This window comes from Hemicordylus capensis, chromosome 1 (assembly GCF_027244095.1).
Source record: "Hemicordylus capensis ecotype Gifberg chromosome 1, rHemCap1.1.pri, whole genome shotgun sequence".
Classification (NCBI taxonomy): domain Eukaryota; kingdom Metazoa; phylum Chordata; class Lepidosauria; order Squamata; family Cordylidae; genus Hemicordylus; species Hemicordylus capensis.
Genome location: NC_069657.1, coordinates 367,723,033 through 367,734,728, shown reverse-complemented (window position 1 = coordinate 367,734,728; position 11,696 = coordinate 367,723,033).

Below are 11,696 nucleotides of genomic sequence, written 5' to 3'. Positions count from 1 at the left end.
CGGCTTCACCCTGGCCCGCCGCCATTTCTGGTGACAAGCGGGTGGGTGGGGGGAGGAATGGCTGTGCTGAGCATGGCAGCTGCTACAATGGAAGCCGCCATGTTTGCACCCTAGAGCATCCTGGGATGTGGAGAGGCGAAATCCTCCTGCTGCCAGCATCTCCTTCCACTGCACCACTGCTCGTGTGGACGCATGGTGCCTCAGAGGGGCGGCCGGAGGCTGCTCATCTGCCAGGGAAGACAGGCGCACTCCCATCTTCCCCACAGCCCGCCCGCCCTCCCCAGTGAGGTTGTGTGAAAGACCTCATAGAATGGCTTTGGTCTACCTGAATGATAGCAATATCAGAAAATAGGATATTTTTACCTATATTGAAAATATGAACTCGCCTCTGTTATTAATATGCAATTCATTTGCAGAACTGAAATGCCTTTGGGTTTATTGGGGCGCACATACTTCTGGACCAGCTCTATTTCTGGGAAATCATACCTTTTCAAAGGAGCTCCTGTTGTTTAGTTTCGCTGCTCATGTGACGAGGAGCAAATTCAGACAGTCACAGGATGAAACTTTTGCAAAATGACACAGCTCAGTTATTCTTCCTCTTTGTCCCAACAGAGGCATGAACCGTTGGTATTGTGTCACCTTGCTTCCTCTAACTGCTGCAGTATTCTAGTATAATGAAACCTAGCCATTTCTTACTTAGAAGAACACAGCATCTATTGTCTGTGGCTATGGGCAGAAAGCAGATCTGGACAGCAAGAAAAAAATAGTTGACTGATCCCCTCAAATCCTTGAGCTCATGCCAAAAGGCCAAACGGATATGATGACCGCAGACCCATTTGTTTAAACCCAAAATGTCTTGAAGTGTTGTTTCCAGTTCAATCTGCCAGTGGGTGACTGTAGGTAGCAAGCATAGGCCGCCCAATGGAGTCAGGGCCAGGGGAGCCGTGTTCTCCCCACCTCCCTCCACCCTCATCACCACTGGCAAAGAGCCGGCACATGGGCCGAAATCACCTTCGGGTTACATGTGCTGGACAGCGACTTGATTAGCCCATGCATCAGCTCTTTTATTCATCCCCAAACATTTTGACAAGTTTTTGGAAGGGGGCTCCTTGGTTTTGACTTTTGCTGCTTGTCTGGAGTTGTTTGCATTTGCTCCTAATACTGCGGCTGTATTGCTTGTTTTATTGGCTGACAGGACGCACAAGCGCTGCAGAGATGGGAGGGACTTGCAGCACCACTGCTGTGGACCCGGAAGCAGTGTGGGGCCGGTGCAGAGAACCGCTCATGCATGGCAATGGGAATAAATACTTGTACTTGAATAAGCACTTGTAGCACAACCACAGTTCTCTGCAGCAGTGGCACAGAAGTCCCTCCCATCTCTGTAAGGCTTGTGCATCATGTCAGCCATTGTTTTTACTTGTTTTTAACCACTGTTCCCTCTAAGGCATGTGAACGTGCGTGTGCTCACAAGTTTTCAGATGTCCGCTCAGTTAATTTTAGATCCTGCTCAGGTTGAATTAGGATGGCCCGACTCTGAATGCATCTGCGCATACAGTGCCTTGATACTGCCACCCAGAACAAAACTCATTCCGCACAGAGATGAAAAAAATTAGAGGGACCACTGCTGTTAAGCACTCTACAGTCTACAGGACAGTCTACAGATGTTCGGAGCCAGCATAGTTTAGTGGTTAGAGTGTTGGACTAGGACCAGGAAGACACGAGTTTGAATCCCCATTCAACCATGAAACTCACTGGGTGACTCTGGGCCAGTTGTGTATCTTTCAGCCTAACCTACCTCACAGGGTTGTTGTGAGGATAAACATAACCATGCACACCTCTCTGAGCTCCTCAGAGGAAAAACGGGCTGTAAATGTAAAAATAAAATGTGGAATGAATGAATGAATGAATGAATGTCAAAATAGATTCAAATAAAACAAAGAAACCTGGGACTGCTGAAAAGACATAAAGTGGGAGATGAGGTCCAATTTTCAGAGCAAAAAGAGTGCGTGGCTGGATGTGCTAAATCCTCTTCAGGTAGCTTCCTCCCTGCACTCACTCTGTCCCCAGGCACCGGAAGCTTCCGCTTCAGATGAGTTCTAATCCCAGCAGTCATGGGGGTTGGAGAAAATCACTCGGTGCAAGAGGCTCCAGAGGAGTAAGTGGCGAGCATGGGGAGGGTTCTGTACCTGCACACACCTTTTCTTCCTAACATCAATATCCAACCCCTACTTCATATGTGATTGGAGCATATCTGACTTTAAATAAGTCTCCTGACTTCACATCTGTTTTGGCCCTATGTTTGAATGGATTCGTACACCCGCTGTTGCTGTTACCTCATAGTAAACAAATTCAATGAAATGGGTCATGAGAAGACCCAACGACATATTGCAATTCTGAACCAATACAAATTTAGCAAATGTAAAAGCTTTGTGTTATGTTTTTAGGAAATGTAGGGATTCCATGTTTTTTCTGCTAAATGTAAGGAGAAAAGACATGCCAACAGCATACAGTAAGATCCAGCATGGGTAACTTCAAGCTTGGACAAAGATGGCAAGAACTAAAAAAGAAAATAGATTGCTGTGAAAAAACATAAATATACTCTAAAAACACAAAAGGAAGTAGAAATCAGGGGAGATATGAAAGAGAGTTTTGAACAACTGGAGTTTGATGTAAGGAACTAAAACTATGGTTTGCAAGATAAATATCTTAAACAAGATATTTACATGCTAATGGAGAAAAGGCAATATCAGGAGAGCCTGTAACTCTGTGGTAAAACATCTGCTTTGCATACAGAAAGTCCTCAGTCTACTCCCCACTATCTTCACGTACACTGGGAAAGACTGCTGTCTGAAACCTTGGAGAGTTGCTGCTAATCACTGTGGGTAAATGTGGGCTAGACGAACAAATAGTCTTACTCATTCAGAGGGCAGCTTCCTATGTTTCTACAATTTCCTCTTAAGTTATTATTATGAATAAGAACTGAAGCCATCAAGTTCAATTAGATATCAGTCAATGAGGCTGTTCTCACAAACAGCCCAACCCAGCCTGGGGCAGCCCAGGCAGAGTTAGGCTGATCCTGAGAAGCAGCGGGATGCTCGCCGACCTCTCCGCTCCCTGCCTGCCTAACCCTCTTAACTAACCCAGATATCAGGTATTGTGTGTCTCCTCCGGCTGGATTCAGCCCGAGGAGACAGAGAAGGGTGCATAGAACACCCGTCTGATGGGGGAATCCCCAAAGCAATGTGTGTGCCATGCATTGCATTGTGGGATGCCCAGAGGCCAGAACATCACGTTCCGGACCCGGATCCCTCTGCACTGCTCGGTGCAGCTCCAAGCAGGGCTGCCCATGTGGGTGTGTGGGAGCTGCACCCAAGACGACCTGCTTAGTAGCCTTCCCCCCACGCCCTCCCTGCCCGCCCTCCCCACCCAGGCATATCTTGAGAATCACCCCAGTATGTTTGTAACTGTGACCATGCCGGGTGATTGATTCTTTCTGCCGATGTTCTAAGAGGAACCCACTCAATCAGGCAGCCACCATGAAACTTTGGAAGGCCCCAGGTGTCCCCAGTTTGGTGACAGATGCTGGGAAAGCCATCTGCTTGAGCCTTTGGAGAGCCACTGCCAATCTTGATGAATAAGTTTCTTTTTGTTTCGGCACCCCTTATCAAAGCACGACTGACCCTTGCTGCTTGATTTATTTTTTACTATAGGTATCTCTATGGCGGTTTAATTGTATCCATTAAAGTTTGAAAAATGCTCAAGACTAATGAGGAAGCACAGTTAGATCTCAGTATCTGGTCCCTTAACTTCAATCATAGCTCTGAAGATAAAAGGGGAAAAACAGAGCTAGCAATTTGATTATCCCAAAAACGTCTTTTAAGACATTTTGTCATTGGCTGACTTAACACATCTGTCTGATTTAACTGGAAACAACTGGGGGAATAATTTTAAATGAACACAAATTGGTTGATGACCACTGTCTCCAAATTGTATTACAGTAAAATCAGTCACCCTATCTGGGTGGGATGCAGAAAGACAAGTATAGTCTATAGTGCTGACACCTCTTTGGGAAGCAAAAGTAGAATACCCATTTGTGTGCAGGCTTTCTCCCATTAATGGCTCTATAATTAATTTTATACAGAAGTTTTGTCAGAGCTTTTCTAGGAAGCAGAAAGAAATCATCTCATGCTTCTACTCCAATTTTTGTTGCTAAGAAGTCATCATTACTACCTGTTCTTGCACTTAAGCATCCCCCCCACCACCACCAATAAACCTATAACTGCATGGGGATGTGACTCCTCTAATAATTCAACCAATATGAAGAGAGTCCCAACATGATCCTTGTAATACCTTGAATTCCTTGGTAGATTGACCTAAATTAGACTCACTCTATTATCGACTATGATTTCAATTCCAAGGAACAAAATTCTCTCTGAAGATCTAGCTACTCATACTGGAGATTCCATCTTTCTGAGGCAAAAAAGAGCCAGCATGGTGTAGTGGTTAGAGTGCTGGACTAGGACCGGGGAGACCCGAGTTCACATCCCCATTCAGCCATGATACTAGCTGGGTGACTCTGGGCCAGTCACTTCTCTCTCAGCCTAACCTACTTCACAGGGTTGTTGTGAGAATAAACTCAAGTATGTAGTACACCGCTCTGGGCTCCTTGGAGGAAGAGCGGGAAATAAATGTAAAAATAAATAATAATTTTTTAGAAATTGTCAAGGCGCCAACCCTTTAGTTTCCTATTGTCTGGGCAGGAGGGACCAAACATTCTAACCTGGGATTCACAGTTCATCCTTTTCCTTAGAAACCCAGGACTCTTTTATACAAATAAAATTGTATGTCTGTCTTTTAAAAAATCTTCATTTCTAGGGATATGCCCAAACCACAGTTCAAAGCACGGTTCAAGCACTTTTAGGGAAATTAGGAAGGGAACTTTAAGGAAAAGGTTACCTGCTCTCCGCCACCCCTTCCAGCTTCCTGGAACCATCTCGAAAAGCCCCGCACGCCATCAGCATGCACATGGTGTCTGCGCATGCACAAATGCCATGTGCATGCTGATGGCATGCTGGGCTGCTGGAGATGAGCACAGCATCTGCTTTCCTTTTTCTTCCTTTCCTAATTTTAATTAGGAAGTTCCCTTCCTAATTTTCCTAAAAGTGCTTGAAGCGTGCTTTGAACCACAGTTTGGGCACATCCCTATTCATCTATGGGATTTCCAACACCTTAAGTGGTGCAGTGGGGAAATGCTTAACTAACAAGCAGAAGGTTGCTGGTTCGAATCCCCACTGGTATGTTTCCCAGAAACACCTATATCAGGCAGCAGCGATATACGAAGAGGCTGAAAGGCATCATCTCATATTGAGCAGGAGGAGGCAATGGTAAACCCCTCCTGTATTCTACCAAAAGAAAACCACAGGGCACTGTGGGCGCCAGAAGTCGAAATTGACTTGACAGCACACTTTACCTTATCCTAAGATAAAATTGAGAAATTGGCATTCTTTGAAGTGGAGGTTGTCAGTCAATAGTTTGAACTTAAGGGACCCAAAGCATCTGATGTTGAAAGGTAATAGCCCTGGCCAGAACAAGACTGACTGAGTTTACAAGATAACTTAAAAGCATATATGATTCATAGTTATAATTTTTATTCCAGAAAGCTTCATCTATGGACACTGGTGACTAACATAACCAGAGTAGACAATACTGGGCTAGATGGACCAATTGTCTGATTCAGTATAAGTCAGCTTCAAGTGCTGAGCAATGTGAATTTCATACAGCATGGTGCAGCAGCACATCTTCAAAACCTTCTGTTCATACTAAACCACACTTAGGAGGAGGATGCGACTTTTCACCAACAACTTCTACATGCAAAATCAGTTAAGGAATCCAAATGTTCAATGCAAATAAATAAATAAAACCCTGATTTCAATAAATGAAAGATACAATTCTGGTGAATTAAATGATGCCCAAGAGGAGAACGACATTAAGGCCCCTTTTATTAGGACAGCCTGGGCATCTAGCAGAATACAGCAGAATCCCCTCTGTTGCTCTCAGTACCATTATCAGGAGGGAAAGGAAAGGTTCTCAGCATGTCAGATATGAAACTACCACTGGATTCTAAGCACCCAGCAGGTCTTCTCAGCCAAGAATGGTAGCCAGGTCCAGGCTCTGTGAATATGTAAAATCTGCCTGATTCTGCAATCTTGATACACAATCTCTGAGGAATCCAGTGTAATTTCTATGCAGACATAAGTTTTACGTCCTCCTCCTCATCACCATCACCAAACATTCCAGAAGCAATTGCTGCTGTACTTAATAACACGACTAGCTCCTTATTCTCTTCAACAGCCAACTCTGCTTTCCTCCAGTTCCCTTTAACCCCAAAGAACTTCCAACAGTTTCCTAGATCTATTAACTCCTCATGTAGCCCTCCTGTCATTGGGACCAGTTCAATAATACCTCTTCAGTTCCTCACTGCATCATAACAGCAGCAACCAGTCAGAGGGTTCTGATAGAATCAATGACAAGTTTTGAATGAGGAATATTTAACAAATACCACTTTGGGCTCATATGCAGATGTCATGTTCCCCTGATGTATATGCATGACAAACATTAGTGGTGGTTGGCTTCACTTTGGCGATGTTGGTCCTCTTCTGGTTGGAGACTCTGCCATGAGATGCATGATGATGTCATCACATTACACCACCAAACCGAACAGCCTGGTAGGCTGGTGGGGTATGAAAGTATCCCTTCTAGAGTATTTCTCTTCTCTCACCACCTTGCCTGCTTGATGTGGGCTGTGGTGCCATGTTTGGTGCCAACAGCTACAGCGTCCTGGGTGACACAGGCTTTGCTTGTCAAACTGCGCCCCTTGTTTTGCACCATAGTGCAGACATAGTAATCCATTGTAGTAGTAGTAGTAGTAGTAGTAGTAGTTTTGTTTTGTTGTAGCAGTAGTAGTAGTAATGTTGCAGCTGAGCTAGCAAGGGTTCAGATAAATGTTATTTCACAGTTGATGAACTATGTAAGTTGGAAGCTGGAAGCTAGAACTGGCAGCTTTGTCACCTTTTAAATGCTGCTTTCTCTTATTTATAAGAAACAAGTTTCCAAAGTATTTCTTAAGATTCTTGGTCACTGAAGGATCTTTATTATGGGAAATGTTAAACAGAGACCAAATGAGGCACAGTTGGTAACTGAAAATACCGCATGTTGTTTTCAGAGGGCATGGTCTCAGTTTATAATTTAGTATTAAAACTTTTATACCGCCCTTCCATAAGGCTCAGGAAATTCATCTGATAAATGAAAGCAAGGTGAAGCCAACATTGAACCTTAAAAGGAAGCATATGGCTGAACAATGTTTTTGAACAAGCAAATATATTTGCTTTGGTTCCAAAAACTCAGTCAAGGTTTGATGAGCAAGGAAAATGTGTCAGTAAAAAAATGGCTCAAAGTTCACTTATTTGAGTTCAAAAAGTGGTTCAAAGTGCACTTATTTTGCAGTATCCATTCTTATGACAGTACACACACACACACCACACACACACACACACCTATGATTTAGTTAACTGAATCAACAAAGAGACAGCCAAGCAGGTGAGCTTGAGCCTGAGTCATTGTTTCTAAAGCCCAAGAAAACAGTGAGCTATTTAATGTGATGTGAGAGTCCCACCTGGGGTGTTTGATCTGTGATAGATAGTCACATTTGCAAGTCACCTGTTTGATGCTAGGTTGTTTATTAACATGCATGTGTGAACTGATCCTATCTTTGAGCTTTTCCTATAGGATATGTTGCAGCTCCTTTGCTTAACTAATCAATCTAAGATGTGTTTGCCATTCAAGTGCAGTGGTAGGGCAAGAGGAGTTGTTGCAAACAGCTAATTTAACTCCTGCTAACTTGGCAAAGAAGCACCTTTTAACTTGGCGATTCTCTTTATTTAGCAGGGGGAGAGTAACTGGCCCTATCCACCCCCAGTACAGTGCCTCCAGTGACTGTTGCTGGTGTCTATCTCGTGTTTCTTTTAGATTGTGAGCCCTTTGGGGACAGAGAGCCATCTTATCTATATATTTATTTCTCCTGGGTGTGCCTTTGAATGTGCGTCCCGGCACCCAGCCTCATTGACTGGGCGGCGGAGGCACCTGATTGGCTGGTGCACCCAGGAGAATTGGCTGGCGGCGGGCCAGGCTGTGGCAAGAGTAGGGCAAGAGAGTGGGGGCAGGGGGAGGCAAGAGAGTGGGGGGAGGGGGAGGGGAGGGCTAGAGAGTGGGGGAGGGGAGGGCAAGAGAGCAGGGGGAGGGGAGGGCAAGAGAGCAGGGGGAGGGCAAGAGAGCATGAAGCAGGGGGAGGGCAAGAGAGTGGGGGAGGGGGAGGGCAAGGGGGAGGGGGAAGGTAAGAGAGTGGGGTAGGGAAGGAGAGAGTGGGGCAGGGGGAGAGGGGAAGGGCAGGAGAGGGGAGGGGGAGTGAGAGCAAGAGAGAGTGGGGCAAGGGGGAGGGCAGGAGAGAAGAGCAGGGGAAGGGGATACAGGAGAGACTGGGGCAGGAGGGTGAGAGAGAGAGGAGGGAGGGCAAGAGAGAGGGGGCGGGAGAGGGGAGGAGGCAAGATAGTGGGGCAGGAGGGAGGGGAAGAGGGGCAAGAGTGTGGGCCAGAAAGGAAGGAGGGGGAGGGAGAATGGGGCAGGAGGGAGGGGGGACAGCCGGCCCCAAAGAGCGCATAGATGTTCTGTGCAGGTTGGCTAGTTATTTCTATGTGTAAACCGCCCTGAGCCATTTTTGGAAGGGTGCTATAGAAACTGAATACATACATAAATGCATACATACATACATACATAATTTCCTGCACTTCCCCCTTCCCTCAAGCTACCCAGCATCAAATAGTCTCATTTTTTAGTAGCTAATTTGCACTTGTATGTACAGCAGTTCATTTCCCATCATTGGCCTGGTTCAAATATGACATGGAGAGGCGAGTCTCACGATCGGTGAGACTCGCCAAGAACAGGTGTGTGGGGAGAGCGGGCTTAGCTCTCACTCTCCCTGCAGATGATGATTCAGGCAGCCCTGGGCTGCCTGAATTCACGCCTACATGACTGCCGGCTCCATTACGGAGCTGGCGGGGGCTGCGGGGATCGAGGGCCCTCATGAACCCTGGAAGTCCCAGGATGCCCCACGCAAGCGCATGGGGTATCCTGGAGAGACCCCCAGGGATCGGGAGGCTTGTTTCAGCCTCCCCAGCGGGGGTCTGCCACGGCGCGGAGCCACGATGTGGCAACACACGATCAATTAGACAGGGTGGAGCGCTCGCTCCACTAACCTCATCTAAGGGGAGGGGGAATCAAGAGGGTTTGCTGCTGGGAGTCGCGGGGGAGTCGTGAGAACCTCCTCAGAATCATGGCTTAAACCTGGCTTTGTGTGAGGTCCATGCCTTGAGCTTGTGTGCTCCCTGCTCCCCTTTCTGTGCCAAAGTTATCTACCTCTCTTTAAGACAAGCCACACATGATATCCCAGCCCAGCAAATCCCTGTTGATTCTAACCAAAGTTTCTGAACAAGACAGGGGCTGCCTTTGGACATAGTGTGAATCCTCGGGTAGATGAGCCTGTGGTTAATCTGTGAGCCCATGAATCATCCCGCAGATTATTGCTGCATTGCTGTCTCTCAGCCTCCAGCTTGTGGGCAGAGGGGCCCCTCCCTCTTCCTGGTCCACAGAAGCCACATCCCAGCAAGCTCCATAGCACTTGTGGCGCCAGGCTGTTGACAAGGCATCAGGACATCAGTAGAGCGACTACCATTGTCCACAGTCTTCAAGGGGGCATGTCCAGTGCAATCATGAGTTTTTGGCATCAGTCACCCACCCTCGGGAGGGAAAGGGCATTTAAACCCCTTCATCACACCACTTGCACCACCGGCCTTGTAAAGGCCCAGCAGCCATACAGCCTCACACAAGCAGAACTACTGGTATTGGTGGATACAGAGGGCACCAGTTTCGTGCTACTCCTGGAAGGGGTCATGATGACTTCCTAGGAGGGAACATGTATATGAGGGTGGGCAAAGGTTCCTGAGGTTCGCCCCCCCCTTGCACATTGAGGTCATCTGGAGATATCCATCTCCAGTTACCACCAGTATGTCTGGTGGTGCCTCAGAGCTAGGCCTTCTCTGTAGCTGCTCCTGGCCTATGGAATGCACTCCCAGCAGCTATCTGTAATTTAGGCTCATTGTTGGCCTTTAAGAGAGCCCTAGAATCTTACTTGTTTGGCCTGGCCTTCCAAGGTTTTCAAATTGTATTCAATTTCAAAGTATTTTAATTGGTTTTCAAATGGCTCTAAATTGTTTTAAAATTGCTTTTATGTCATTTTAAGCAGTGTGTTTTTAAATGGTGTTTGTTTTAATGTGTGTTTTTTAAAAATTGTTGTGCCCCGCCCAGAGCCGTTGAATGGGGCAGGCTAGAAATGTGATAGATAGATAGATAGATAGATAGATAGATAGATAGATAGATAGATACATAGATAGATAGATAGATAGATAGATAGATAGATAGTTATTGCAATGACAGACCCCGGCAAAGCAATCCAGGAAACCCCAACACACTCCTGCCCCTGTGTCGGTTTGCCAGCTGGGGATTAGCCCTCTCATGAGAGGATTAGTCCACTGCGGAGAACCAGAGGCTCCATGAACTGCAGGTCTCCGTCAGACTGCACTCTCATGAAGTAGGTTATCCAACTATAGGGGGCCCTGGTTATGTGGGGGTCCCTGTATCTCTGTTTAACTACAAAAACAATTTATATACTGCTTTTCAACAAACGTTTCCAAAGCGGTTTACACAGAGAAATAATAAATAAATAAGTTGGATCCCTGTCCCCAAAAGGCTCACAATCTAAAAAGAAACATGATAGACACCAGCAACAGTCACTGGAGGTGCTATGCTGGGGTGGATAGGGCCAGTTACTCTCCCCCTGCTAAATAAAGAGAACCATCATGTTAAAAAGGTGCCTCTTTGCCCAGTTATCAGGGGAGAACTCATATTCTATAACTTCCATTCTCCACTTAACCCTTATAGACTCCCAAGGAGTCAAGGCTACTCCATGTTTCCAGGTACTTCTGGGAGGGCAGAGTTGGGTTGTTGGGAATTCTCTCTGGTAAGAGATACCCTTATATTCCAGCAGAATGCACAGAGGCAAAATACAGCAGAGTCTGCCCAGGCATGCGTGCCTGCTAAGAGCCAAAAGAAACTTGGAGCCAGTTCACGGTTTCAATTCAATATAAGGAGTCTTTATTGGAGAACTCCATTCCAGATAGGAAAGTGAAGAGATAGTATCTCTAATCTACCTAGCTAGCTCTATGCAGACAGATGCTGTCTGCATCTCTGTGCACACATGGTGCAGAGAGAGGCAAGCGTGTGTTAAGGAGAAGAGAGAAAGAAGGGAAGGGAGGCTGGAAGGAAGGAAGGAGGCAGGAAGGAAGGAAGTAGCAATCTACATACCAAAAGGATAGAGCAGTAGAGAGAGAGAATGACCAATGTCTTGACCCCTCTAGCCCTCTGACTCACTAGTCTGTCCCCCTCTGTCATTGAGGCATGAGACAGCGCAGAGTCCTTCACTCCCAACATGGGTAACATCGGGGATGGCTCCTAGCACACATTCAAAATTCCTGGGCTGGGACCAGTGTTGCAGTGTATGTAGAGCCGCTGCTGTGGGGAATCCTGGG